Source organism: Alexandromys fortis, unplaced genomic scaffold, assembly GCF_014885135.2.
Source record: "Alexandromys fortis isolate MF-2015 unplaced genomic scaffold, M_Fortis_MF-2015_v1.1 scaffold_197, whole genome shotgun sequence".
Classification (NCBI taxonomy): domain Eukaryota; kingdom Metazoa; phylum Chordata; class Mammalia; order Rodentia; family Cricetidae; genus Alexandromys; species Alexandromys fortis.
In genome coordinates this window covers 1,370,838-1,384,934 of record NW_026068072.1, presented here as the reverse complement: position 1 = coordinate 1,384,934, position 14,097 = coordinate 1,370,838, and the positions used below count along the sequence as shown (strand labels likewise).

At 51.4% G+C, this 14,097-nt stretch overlaps 1 protein-coding gene and 1 pseudogene across 1 annotated transcript in view; both read right to left on the bottom strand.

The window, feature by feature from the left end:
* Cmklr1 (chemerin chemokine-like receptor 1) overlaps positions 1-14,097 on the bottom strand; it is an 87,289-nt gene that overhangs the window by 52,171 nt on the left and 21,021 nt on the right. The gene's annotated exons all lie outside the window — the stretch shown is intronic.
* Positions 7,775-7,904, bottom strand: LOC126488029 (uncharacterized; annotated as a pseudogene).

Below are 14,097 nucleotides of genomic sequence, written 5' to 3'. Positions count from 1 at the left end.
CACACAGGGGCAAGCAGATCTCTGAGTTTGAGGCCAGCCTGGTGTACAGAGCTAGTTTCAGGACAGCCAGGGCTGTTACACAGAGAAATCCTGTCTTAAAAAATAAAACAAAACAAAGAACAGTAGGTTTCCATATGACCTTTTCACATTTCTTTCTATTCGGCTAAACCTTTCTACTTCTCATCCTCACTCCCCACTCTCCCCCTCTGAAACCTGTCCACCCCAATGTTCACCCTCACCATCATATTCCCTAGGTTCTTTTATCCTCCCTCCCAGCCACAACCCCAACTGTTATGACCTCTACTGACTTGTCCTGTCCCTTTAAGAGATAAGCCTGCCCACTCCCCCTTCACTGCTGAGGCAAGTGGGTCTTCCTTCCACTTCCAACCTGTGCTCTCTCTCTGCCCCATCCCTCTTCTGAAGAGGTAGCTGAGGCCTCTTCTCTCCCCCCTCCTCCTCCTCCTCTTCTTCCTCTTCCTTCCTTCCTTTCTTTCTCTCTCTCTCTCTCTCTCTCTCTCTCTCTCTCTCTCTCTCTCTCTCTCTCCCTCCCTCTCTCTCCCCTTTCCCCCTTCCCTTCTATAACCCACTAAATAAACTATATCCAAACCCTCTCTCTGCATGGCATGCCTATCCATCTCTGTCTCTCACCTGCCGCAGCTCCTCGTGGGGACCAGCTACCCTGCTGACCTGCCCAGGTCTCTCACCCACCGCCCCCTACCCATCTGGGACCCACAGAGGCCTCTGGTGGTGGGACCCAGCTGCCCTCAGGGAACGGTGCTATAAACCATTGCGCCAACCCCGTGGCCTCTTCCTAGTTTTCTGGCCTCTATGGTTCTCTAGATTGAGCTCACACAAAGAGACACAATGCTGGAGCCCACTTGAGAGGGAGAGCTTTTGTCTCTTGGCCTCATTTTCATTATCCACTTGTCAGTTGGGGGGGGGGGGGGGGGCATCTGGGCAGCTTCCATTGCCTTGCTACTGTGAGTGGAGCAGTAGTCAGCATGGATGAGCAATTTCTGTTGACGTAACGTCCTCTGGGTGTGCCCAGGAGAGGAATAACAAGGTCAGATTCTCCCTGTTGGTTTCCATAGTGGCTGCACCAGCTTGCGATCTCACCAATAGAGAGTATGGTTTCGTTTCCCTACACCCTCTCCGTCAGCTGCTGTCATTGGATTTCTCAATTGTAGACATTCTGACCGGGGTGGTACCGTATCTCAGTGTAAGTTAGATTTGAGTTTCCCTGATGACTAATGTCGAACATTTTTTAAAACGTTTATTAGCCATTTGCATTTATTCTTTTGAGAACTTCTTGTTGAGATCTGCAGCCCATTTTTTAAGTGAGACTGTTTTCTTGCATTTTCTGTTTGTACTTTGTTAGTCTAGATATCATCCTTACTCAGATCTGGAGCTAGCGAAGATTCCCTCCGGCTCTGTGAGCTCCCTCTTCACTCCGTTGACTGGTCCCTAGGCTGCACATGAGTCTTTTCGTTTCACAAGGTCCCCTTTGTTATGTGTTGGCCTTATTTCTTGGACAGCTGCAGTCCTGGAGTGGAAGATCTTAGCAATGCCTGTGTGAACACTCCCCACATCCCTCCAGTGGCTTCAGAGTTTCCAGTTCTATGGTGAGGTCTTTGATGCTTTTTGGGTTGACTTTCTGTGGGGTGAAAGATAGAGATCTGGATTTGTTCCTGTGTGTAGACATCTAGTTTCTCAATGGCATTTGTAGATGGAGCTGTTTCTTTTCCAGTGTGTATTTTTGGTGTCTGTAAAAAGTTCAGGTGCCTGGAATTGCACGGAGTTAAATTTGGCTCTTCTATTCCATTGAGCTACCGTCTCTCGGGTGTCAGCACCACGCTGTTTTTAATACTACGACTGAAATATGACTTGGGACTGGATATAGTGATGTCACCACTGTTACCCTGCAAGGAGAGCTGCACAACTGGCCACTGAGACTCCCACCGTTAGGTTTTATTTTCACCCAGTCTGACCTTCAGTTTCTCAATGGGTAAATCAGGGTTGCCTGGTTGCAAAGAATCCACCTTCTAGCAATCTCCAATCCAACTCTCCAGTCCAACAATCATTCCCTAAATTTTATCTACTTATCGTGTGTGTGTGTGTGTGTGTGTGTGTGTGTGTGTGTGAGATGCCTGTCGAGGTCAGAAGACAACTCTGAGAGACAACCTTCTCTTTCTACCATGTGGGACGGAACATGGGTCCCAGGGGATCAGACCCAGCAGCAAGCACCTTTACCCCTAAACCATCTCAACAACCCCAACCCATTGGCCTTTCTAGTATGGGGACACCCCTAGCATTCTCCCTTCTGGGAGCAGGGCTCTCCAGGTTACTGTAGGAACCCACACAGTAACCATCACAAGAACCTAACGTGGGGACTCGCTTCCTGACAGGTGGGTGTGAACGTGCTCCGAGACCCCTCCCTGGAAATCCTCTCCCAGGATCTGCTAAAACGCTGGATTTATCTCCCCATCACACTCTTAATCTCTGAGAATGTAATAGCACAACCATCAGTGCCTAAAGAACATGGCTGACCCATCACCAATAAATCAGATCTCCCAGAGACGCTTGGAATAAATGATGACTGCTCACATCAGTAGGCAGGCTGGCTGTAAGGTGTTTAATGTACCCTGGGTGAGACTGAAACCCACTCCTGCTAGAGGTGGGGGCGGAGTTGAGAGACAGAGCGGGGCCCAGAGATTTGACGGAATCAGACCTGTGCTTCTTTGGGGAAGGGGTGGGAGAATGTCCACAAATCCACAGCTAAAATTAAATAAACGTTGATTCAAAGGTCTTAACTATAATCCTGACATCTTTAACGATTCCCTTTTTGGCCCCTTTCTCATTTTTAAAGTGGAGATTCAAAGACGTCAAAGAGGCTTCCTGCTTGACGTCCCCCATGTACCAATACAGCTCACCGGCATCTCTACCTCCACAGGAGACAGGCACACAGAGGAGAAGTTAAGGCCAGCAACGCAAGACTCCAACACTACTTTCCTTTCCTCAGAGTGACCCCTATGTCCTGTTAGCTACGCAACCACCACGCTTAGGAACTGCAGAGGAAGTCCCAGTTATGTGCCCCACCCAGGCCTTCTGTGGGCAGAGCGGCAGCAAATGTGTGACTCACACTCTTCCTGTGTGTGCCCAGGTTCTGCTTCTGTCCTGGGATTCCAGGAAACAGGCAGTTAGGCAGGCCCAGCTGGACGACGCCTCACGAGCAGTGCCTGGTGGGTGCTGTCTCCAAGAACATTCAGTGACCTGCCAAGGGCTGCTGGAGGCTCCAGCTGGGCCTGCCTCCAAGGAACAAGCTGTAAGTTCTGCTGGAGGCCAGCAGTGAAGTACAACTGGGCTTGCCTTTCTTGAGACGTCCCAGACACAGCAGTCCCCGGGGCCTCTGAGATAAAGTGTTCCCGCACCCCACCTCAGGACACGGTGGCCCTGTGTCCCAGCAAGACATAAACATCACTGCTGGGCCCTCATACTTTACGCTCGCCAGAAACTCCAGGTCCTACATGCCTGCCCTTCCCACAGGATAGTCAAGACCACCACGGTAAGAGAAAAGCTACATCCGTTCGTTATCTTTCAGGTCACTGTGACCAAATGTCTGACAGAAACAACTGATGAGGAGTGTTCATTTCAGCTCACGGTCTCAGGGGACTTCAGCCAGCCTGGTGGCACGGCAGCAGGAGGGACTCGCTCCAAGGTGGCCCGAGCACCAGGGAGTTGGTCCATCAGACAAAGAAAGAAGTCGACTCAAATGGAAATCCCCTTCAATGCCCGTCCCGTGACCAACCTCCACCAACCAGGCAGTAGTTCCCAAAAGTCCCCACATCCTCCCAGACAGTGTCATCAGCTGGGGACCAAGTGTCCAAAGGCAGGGACCTGTAGATATTTTACATCCAAACCATAACGGAGGCCTTCGTAATGAGCTTTGGTGAGTCTGCTTTTGTGTTTTCATGGCCCTTGAACTTCAACTCCACATATAGCTGAGGATGACCTTGAACTCCAAATGCTGGGGTTCCAGATGTGCACCATAACACCTGGCTATGCCAAACCAGAGCTCCACCCATGCTGGGCAAGCACTCCACACTCTGAGCTACACATCCAACTTAACCTCAATGGTTATAAAGGAAATCATCAAAATCATTCCCAACCAATTCTCTCTCAAAATCCCAGTATACAATACAGACGAAAGAGAAACACTGAGAACCCCAGCCCGTGCTCACTGTCTGCTCTCACCTCCCAAAGCACTCCCAAAACCCAAAGAGCCCATGTTATAAACCACTGCCCCTGTCACCTGGAGAAACAGGCACAGAAAAGAACTCTCCTGGCCCAGAATTCTGTAGAGAGATAACAGAGAGATGATGTCGAACAGAGGCCCCTGCCAGCAGATGGCCTGGCCCTGGGCCAGGGCCCAGTCTGGTTGTGGGTCTCTCTTTAACAACAGAAGAAAAGATGGGTCTGCTGCTTAGGAAGCTAGCCGGCTGCTTGAATACTTCTTAAGGTGGATCAGCTGGTTTATCCATCCGTTGGCTATTCAGGCGGTTGGCTAGGCAGTTGCTGGTTGGATAGTCAGTCCATTGATTGATTGGCTATCTGAATGATTAGATACTCATCTGCTTCCCTGACTGCTTACTTAGTTGTCCAGGTGCATGACGGGGCACACAGATGATCTGCCAGGGAAGTGAACAGGTGTGGGAGTGGGTGCTTGTGTGGGTCATAAAACAATGCGTGAGCCAGTGGGCAGGTGACCGTGTGAGTGGATGGTCATGCGTGCAGCTGAGTAGCCAGACAAGTGGTTGTGTGGTCCATGGGCAGAGGAGAGGGTAGGGAAGCAAGTGAGTGGTGAGTGGGTGTGTGGTCAGGAGAGCCCGTGAAGGAAGGGGTGGGTGGGAGGGGTGATGGATATGTGAGAGGGAGAGCAGGTAAAGAAGGGGTGGGTGGGTAGAGTGGCGAGTGGATGGACAGGTGAGCAGTGGGTGAATTAGTGTGGGGACAGGTGAGCGGGTCATGAGTGGGTGCGTAAGGTCATGGGCAGGTGGGTGATTGGGAAAGTGATCAGTGCATGGGCGGGTGATGTGCGGCTGCTGGGTGTGCTCTGGGGAGGACTCTGGGACTAGGATCGAACCCGTGATGGAAAAGGCACTGAGAAGATGGTGTCATCAAGTCATCAGCGTCTTCCACAGCCCCTGGATGGGGGCTGACAGGCAGCCAATGACTGAAGCCTTCTACATGGGACTGACAGGCAGCCAATGACTGGGAGCCTTCTACATGGGACTGACAGGCAGCCAATGACTGGGAGCCTTCTACATGGGACTGACAGGCAGCCAATGACTGGGAGCCTTCTACACAGGGCTGGCAGGTGAGCCAATGACCGGGAGCCTTCTACACACTGTACCATCCAGGACCCCATAGGGGTCCTCTCCTCCCTGACCCAGACAACTCATTGTTCCCTCTTCCACCTAAACAGTCCTGCTCTCTCACACTTTGTCACAGACTATGCCAGGCAGCAACTAGGTGTGGGGGGGGGCACATGTGTGCCTTGGTGAGGAGACATGTGTACCTTAGCATGTACACAACATCCTATAGCAGACAGAACCCAGTTTATAGCAGAGAGGCCCTGTAGGGCCCAGTCTTCACACACCCTGAGTAGCGTCTCCTAAGCACCCCAGTGACCTCAGCTCATGGCAAAGGCAAGGACTTCCAAGAGGACAGATCTCGTTTCTGTGACTTCTGGAAGGTGGCTCAAGCCTCTAACCCAAAGCCTTCTCAATCCGGACCACTAGGTGTTCAGATCACTCTAGGCCTCCCCCGCCTGCCTTCCCCAGCCCGGCAGCTTCAGTTCCCTCTCACTTGGTGTCCCAGATGCCAACACGGCTGCCAACGGGGAGTCAGCTGCAGGAGTCTCGAAAGCCCAGATAGAACCTCGGTCCCTGGAGTTTTGGTCAGTTCTGAGCATTTGTTCGCAAGATTAATGGCGGATACAAAATTGCTTCTTCTCGTTGGGACCAGAAAATCTGGAGGGTACCATGCGACAACCCCATAAATATTCCTTATGGCCACTCTGGCCATCTGCCACACTCTGTCAGAAGAGCATAGGAGTCTCATATTTTTCTACATAGCCTCGCAAAGGCCAGAGAGACACAGTGGGAGATGGGCCTGGTTTTGAGGTGCAGAGGAACTTGCGCCCCCTTCTCCCTGCCGGCTTCACTCTTCACCCTTCTCCGGGAAAGATGGCACCTCAGAGCCCTTCAACAGGTAGAGCTACAGAAATGGCTCCCTAGGTAAAGGACTTGCTGTGAAAGCATGTGGGTTCCCAAACCACACATAAAAAGACAGGTGGCAACAGCATCTATAATCCCGTACCGGCTAGAGACAAAAACAAAACAAAACAGAAAACAAACTAAGGTGGGGCCCTGAAGAGAAGGCTCGGTGGCCAAGAGCCCTGCTCCTCTAGCAGGGGACCTGCGTTCCATTCCCAGCGTCCATTGGCGGCTCGCATTTGTCCGTGGCTTCAGTTACAAAGGATACAGTGCCCTTTTCTGGCCCCTATGAGTACCAGACAGATGCATGCTTCAGACCATACATGCAGGCAGGCAAGCGCTCACATGTATAAAAATAAATAGATCCTTTCAAGCCAGGTTAACTCAGATGAAGGGGCTTGAGAGAGACTCAGCGGTTAAAAGCACCAGCTGATCTTCAGAGGACCCAGCACCCGCAGGGCAGCTTGCAACCACCTAGAACTCCAGTTCTGGGGGAAGATGGGATGCCCTCTTCAGGCCTCTGTAGATATTCATATACATATAAAATAAAATAAAATCTTTCAAAATGTTAAAGAAAGCAGGCCAGATGTGGTAGTGCACACCTTTAATCCTACCAATCAGGAGGCAGAGACAGTCTGTGAGTTCAAGGCTAGCCTGGGCAATTTAGCAAGACATGATCTCAAAGTAAAAAGTCAAGAAAAAAAAAAAACACTGGCCTATGGTTTCCTCTAGAGTGGCACCTTCCATCTTGGAGGAGAGCACCTCCAGACACAGCATGTCCTACACGCGGAGGTGAGACCATCAGGTGAAGCTAAATTCAGGAGGCTAACAACTCAAGCTTCAGGTCCCCAGAACTAACCGGGTTTGCTAGGCCTCTCCCTTCCCGAGTGTGTATAAGCTGTAAGGGCTGACAAGAGACTCTTTCAGACCAGCCGAATGGCTAGGAACAGATGTCCCCAACGGGTCGCACTGCCTGTAGGCTGTGCAGTATGCTCCAGGTTCCCAGCTTATGTGCTCTTGTCTGCACTGAAGTAGTCATTTCTGCTCCCGGGAGTGACCCCTCACCCATATTCCCATCTATCATGAGCTCCCTATCTGGGGTCCATGTCTCCCCAGGAAGAGTACCTCACAATAGCTGGTGAACAGCTCAGGGGTAGATGACTCCCCTAGCAAGGCCTGGGTTCAATCCTCACCACCGTCTTTTACAAAGGCAAACGTCTCTGTGTTAGCCAGTCTTCTCTTACTGTAGCAAACCGCCTAACGCAAGCAATGTTAGAAGGAAGCAAAGCTGATTTGCGCTTGTCTCAGACTCAGTCCGTGGTTGGCTGGTTCTGTTGCTTTGGGCCTAGGCTGGAACAGAGGATCTCTGTTCTCCTCTGGGCAGCTGAAGAGCCGAAGAGGAGAAAGGAACGAGCCACTGTCTCATGTTCCCTTCAAGGGCAGAGCCCCCTGGGCCTCCTTCATCACACTTGGCTCTTCTCTCCTAAACCTGCAAATAGAAAATATCCCCCCCCAAAAAAAAAAAAAAAACAGCACCCAAGCTTCAGGGCCAGGGAGGCTCTCGAGTAAGAATACTTGCTGTGTAAGCAGATACTACACTTGATCTTAGCCAAAAGGCCGAGAAGCGATTGCTGTGTAAGCAGAGAACCCAAGTTCAAATCCCAACACCCAGGTAGAAAGCCAAGCCTGACTGTGCGTGCCCACAACCTCAGTCCTGCGTGGGGTGAAGACAAGAGGATTGATGGAGCTGTCTACCAGCCAGACAGTGAGTGTCAAGGTGGCTCAGTGAGACTCCGTCCCAAGGGACTAAGGCAGAGATGGAGAGAGCAAAGACCCTTCTTCCTCTGGCCTCTGTGCACATGCACTAGGGGACAGAGAGGGAGTGGAGAGAGGTCCACACGGTGTCTCCTTTCCCTCTTTGTACTCCGCTCCGATGGGAACATGATCACGGCTTTCTCTTGTACTTCTGCCTGGCTGCCTACTTCAGAACCCTGTGTGATGATGCAGAGACAAACAGACCACGTTCCCCAAAACACTGCCTGGGGGTACTTGACACAGGGATAGTGTGATGGGCTCAGCTATCAGCTGCACTCGTCTTTTTTAAATGCCTTAGTGTGCGCACCCGTGTGCTTGTGTGTGTGTGTGTGTGTGTGTGTGTGTGTGTGTGTGTGTGTGTAGACTCATACAAGCTCGTGTGGAGGTCAGAAGACAACCTGTGGGAGTCAGTTCTCTCCTTCCACCATGGGAGTTCCTGAGATCAAAGTCAGGCTTGGTGGCAATGCCCTTACCCACTGAGCCATCTTAATTGGCTCATTTAATCAGTAAATTAAAAGCTTTAATAGTGATTGAGGCTGGAAGCACAAGTTAGAAACACACAGACAATATCTATATCTATATCTAGAGGGCAATGCCTGGGTGGTGGCCTGACTCTAGACCTTTCCCGGGTACCCATTCCAAGTTCCCACCAGAAGGGCAGGGGGTGGGGCCCAACTGCACTGCCCTTCCTCTGAGGACAATGGAGGGTACTGAGGTTCGAGTCAGCCAAGGTCTCTCCGTCACGGGGAGTTCTGGTCCAAGTTCTGGCCGTCTATGTCCAGAGCCTGTCCCTTAGCCACAGCAGCGCTAAGGTCATTGTGGTTCTGGGAGCAGTCCCTGAGAAGGTGTTGACTTCTCCATTGTGCCAGCGTGGGAGCGGCACCCCTAGCTCACTCACCCCACCCTTTTAATCAGCTCTGTGCCCTTCCTGCTCCCTCCTTGAGCCCTCTGGTCCCACCAGCAAGTCTGCTCTCCGTATGTCACGCCCAGTCTCTCCACTCAGCCAAACCCTCCCAGCTCTCAGGCAGAGCTGTAGTTTGGGAATGGGGAATGTCCACCAGAGGCCCACAGGTACAAGCTCATTCTCACAAGGTGAGCTGTGGTGGACCCTGACTGGTGGAGCCTTCTGCCCGGACTCCCAGTCACTGAAACCGAGCTCCAAAGGAGACTCTGGGGCTCTGATGGTTTCTTCTTTCTGCTTCCGGTCTCATGACATGACCGCTCATGGGAGACATGCTCCCTGCCAACATCCCCAGAACAGAGCCCCAGACAAACTCCACACCCTTGAGCCTCCAAAACCATGAGCCAAAAGAACTTTTCTCTACATAAGTCAGCTGCCTCAGGGGTTTTACTGTAGACATGTTACACTTACCAATGTCCCACCAAGGAGAGGAAAATGGCTCTGGGGGCTGCGAGGGCTGACTTGGTCTGCCAAGGCCTGAAGGAGAAGAGGGCTGGAACGCCCACCAGGACTCAGAGTGGAGCTTGTCACAACAATGTGGCCTTCAGGAGAAGGATGTAACCAAACCCCACTCCAGAGGCACTGGGAAAGATACCAGGAGGACAAGGGCTGGTAGGAAGGACGGAACAGCTTCGCAGCCTTCAACCGTCAAACATGAGTGCAAATCTGACTGGGGGTGTGCCACGTCCACAGCAGTGACTGCCGTGTAGTGACAAAATGCCTCTGCGCTGGCTTTTGCCTGCTGAAGGATTGGGGTTAGAGCTTCTTGGAGCGAAGCCCCAGGTGGTCCCCCTGGCAATCAGCAGTCCAGAGAGGACCTGATGCCCTAGGCAGATCTCATATCTGGAGATGGCCCTGAGAGCGAGCCCTCCTGACACCTTGCCTGATCTTTCTCTGTATTTCTTAATTTTCTTGTTTATAGCTGACCGCTTACCAAGAGATCAAAGTACGTCCTTGGCTCGGCTCCACCGTTCAATAAAGCAGTCCTTGAGGAACTGAAGTATGCCCCACGCCACATGAGCCTGGGAAACTTTATTATTTATGAAACAGAAACGGCTAAAGTTGATATGTTATGAGGGAATCGTCATAGTGAATCAGATTTAGAGAGAAAAGGAGAGTTAGAGAAAATTCCCCTTTATGAAAAGATTAGCTAGATCTCAGAAGCCCTGGAGTCTTTATAGTAAGAAGGAAAGAAAGGAAATTATTGATAACATGAGACTAGTTTTAATATATTGGTATAGGAACTATCATGAGAAAATGAGAAAACTATTAGGGGATATGGAGCAAAGAATAAAAACTATATAGATGGAAAGCTAAACACAGGACCCTGAGAACTAGTCTCCCACGGTAGAAAGTAAATAATGGTGTGAGACAGAATTCTAAAAGACAAAACAAAACTAAAAGTCCTTGCCAACATCTTGAGCACGTAGAGGGGAGTACGTAGAAAGGAGCACGTAGAAGAAGCTCTATTTTGATTATGCTTAACCTTGATTTATGTCTGGAACCCTGAGTGGGGTGATGTAATGAACCTGCCAAGTTCTTTGATCTGTTTTGTACAAAAACTGAAGCTTTGCAGAAGTAAAATTGCAGCAGATTTTCACTACACAGTGTGTCTGTCTGTCATTTCCCTTGCATCGTATCCTGACTATCCTATCCTTCACCCTGGTCTCCCGTGGATAGTGGTCTCCGAGAGGGACGGTCCGTGGCAGGGGTGTGTCGCTCCCCACCTCCTCCAGCAAGGAAAAACGCAACACCCGGAGCTCTTCTTGCAGCAGTTTTCAGGACTTTATTCAATTTCTCTCTCTTCCTTCCTCTCTCTCTCTCTCCTCTCTTCTTTTCTCTCTCCTCTCCTTCTCTTTCTATCTCTCTCTTTACCTTCTCTCCTCCTTCTCTCATTGACCTCCCTCTTATTCTCCTTCCTCTCTCCTCTCTCCTCTCTCCTCTCTCTCCGGGCAAACCTCTCCCAGCCCTTAAGTAGGCATGGGCTGCCAATCCCAGATTGCCAGGTGGGCACTGCCCATAGGCCCACGCATATGCAAGCAGCTGATGATCATTGCGTGATCATAGCATAGGTCAGGCCTTAGCCATCTCAGGAGTTGATTATACATCTCCATCAGGTGTGATACCACGCAGCTCACTACAGGGGTGCATGCTTGCACTTTCAGGAAACATTTATTAAACGCCTACTGGGCTCCTGGCTGTGTGCAGCAGAAGAGGTGTCCTGAGAGTGCTGGCGACAGGCAAGGGGCCATCTTCCTTAGAGAATGAGCACAGCCAGATGGGCAACAGCCCCACCCTTGGGCTAATTGTCCTAATTGGCTTTCTATCGCTTTGACGATCACCACGACTGAAAGCAACAGGGAGAAGAGGGTTTATTTGGCTCCATCATGCGGGCTTGGTGCATAAGGGATGCAAACAGGGAGTTTGGGAGTAGGCGGGCTGCGGCATCTGTGGTCCCGCTCATCTGCAGGGTTGATCTGCTAATCTGGCTAGCTCGCCATGCCCCACTGTGAGTCCCTCCCGGACTTCACTACTAATCAAAGAGAGGAGGGTGCGTGAGTAATTGTGTTCTGCTGATGCTGTGTGGGGCTGAGGTGGAGGGGAGGGAAGGGGAGGATAGGGCAGAGGAGGGGTAGAACCAGCTGGGGAACAGGACAGGAAAAGCCTGAAAGGCAGTGAGGAAAGATGCGCAGAAAGAGGACGCAGCAGACCTCAGTGCGCAGAGAGCGTGAGGCTGAAGATAGATGCCAAGGCCCGGCCTCGGAGGACCTGCAAGGTGTGAGGGCACAGGAAGCTGCTGGGGGGCTCTAAATGTGAACGAGGGCTCTGGAAAGAATGGCACCTTGTCCTTCAGCGAGTGTGAGAGCTGGACTGGTGCAGGTCCAGCACCTAGTTACCATTTAACTTGGGCTATCGGTCCAATAATTCCTGTCCACCTCTGTCCTTATGACTAACAGGTGAAACCTTTGGAATATATTCACAGACCGCTACCTTCCACCAACCGAAGGTTGAGTATGGTGAGGCTGAGGCCTGTAACCGTCTTGCTTGCTTCACGCTAATGGCCTAATATTTCTATATTCCTACCAATGTATTTGCCAAGGGCCTTAAATCCTTCATTTTTTTGTTCTGTTACAATGAAAACCTCACCAACTGTTACTACACTAGAACATAGAATTCGGGGTGACCCGAATCTGCATCCCCATTGGTCAGCCATGTTTACCTCAGCCCCACCCCCATCTTACGCAGCAGCATAGGGTAAGCAACAGCCCTGCACCTTGCTCGGAAGCCCCTCGGTGGGAGAGGTCACACGGACGCGAATGTCACAGCTGCTGAGGTCGCCAGGGCCAGCACAGTTTCCTTACATGGGGCAGCTGGATTTTCTGATGTCTCCTTCAGAGTCTGCCTTTTGAGTAAGAGCAGGGCATAGGTGGGGCTCCTGTCCTGGTAACAAGACCCACAGATGCTTTCTCAGTGCAGAAATCCACTCAGTACCCCAGAAGAACCCCATCGCCTCATTCCATGCTAAATGAAGAGGGTTTACTGGAGGCCACCTGCCCCCGTAGGATGGGCCTGGACGAGCACATGGGCCCCCGTAGGACTTCTTTCTCCTAATCTAACTGTTCCCTCCTGAGTACTGAAGTCTGTAAACGCCATCTGCCACAGCCAGCCTTGCCAACCCAGGCAGGCTGGTGTCCTGGCACTGGCTCTGCCAAGGAAGGAGGACATCCCTTGGCATTCTACCTGCCATTTACCACCTGAGTGACTTCAATCTAGCAGAAATCAAAACCTCAGGGCCCAGCAGCCTAGGAAAGCAGGAAGAAAATAAGGTGTGTGGAGTCGTGCCCTGCATCTGCCCACAGACAACTGTCACCGTCAGGAGTCCAGGTGACTGGAACAGGGAGGGGCTCCTTCAGAGCCACAGGGAAGGAAAAAAGATAAGTGTGGGCCCTGGGCCTGTGTCCTGGGCACACAGTGGAGTAGCCCTCTGGGAAGGACTCCTGCCCACTTGCTACTCTCCCGGTCTGGGCCATTAGCCATCAAGTCCACACCTCTCCCTGCCTGGCTCAGCTTAACACATCTGTGTGCCCCTAGGTCAGCAGGGGCCCCATCTGCTTTCTGGAAAGAAGGCTCAGGCAAGGACTGTAGAGTCCAGAGAAGGCAGGAGCCAGGCAGCTGTCCCCTTCCCTCTCTGACCTGGCCAAGACTCTAGGGCACCGGGCACTGAGATGGCACAGGCTGGAGGCCTGAGGTGAGCAGACTTTCTCACAGTTCCAGGGGCTGAGAAGCGCAGAGCCCAAGTGCCAACATCTGGCGAGGGCTTTACTGCCACATTACGACACACCTTAAGGCACAGATGGGAAAGAGAGGGAGGGAGACAGGTCACTCCCTAACAGGGAGATTTCGTGAAAGATGGAGGCTTAGTCACTATTCTATGCCCCCCCCCCATAGGCTCATAAATTTGAATGCTTGGTCACCAGGGAGTGGCACTGTTTGAAAGGATTAGAAGGATTCAGAGGTGTGTGGCTTTGTAGGAGGAAATGTGTCATTGGGGGCAGACTTTGAGATTTTTAAAGCCCATGCCAGACCCAGTTCTCTCTCTCTCTCTCTCTCTCTCTCTCTCTCTGCCTATAGATCAATACATCTCTCAGCCACTGCTTCAGCATCTGCCTGCATGCTGCCACGTTCCCCTCCACAATGATAGAGAACTACAGGTGGATTCCGCCCCTTTCTGAACTCTGACTTTTTCTGTTGCTATTTGATCGTTCTACACCAAACAGCCAGGCTAATGAGACCCCAAAGACTGTCAGGAGCCATTTCCCCCCTAACAATCATTACAGAAACCATCACTCTAGGGAGTCTGCAGAGAACCTCACACCCATAGTTATGTTCTATTGACAAAACCTGCCCCTCACCCAATTAACTGCTAATCTTAGCGGAACCCGCCTCACATTCCAGCTATCCAGGGAACCAGGTGTGGCCACTTGTGACTTCTGGCCTGTCTGTCTGAATGTAACCGAGCTACGTGACCGGAACCACGCGGCCTGC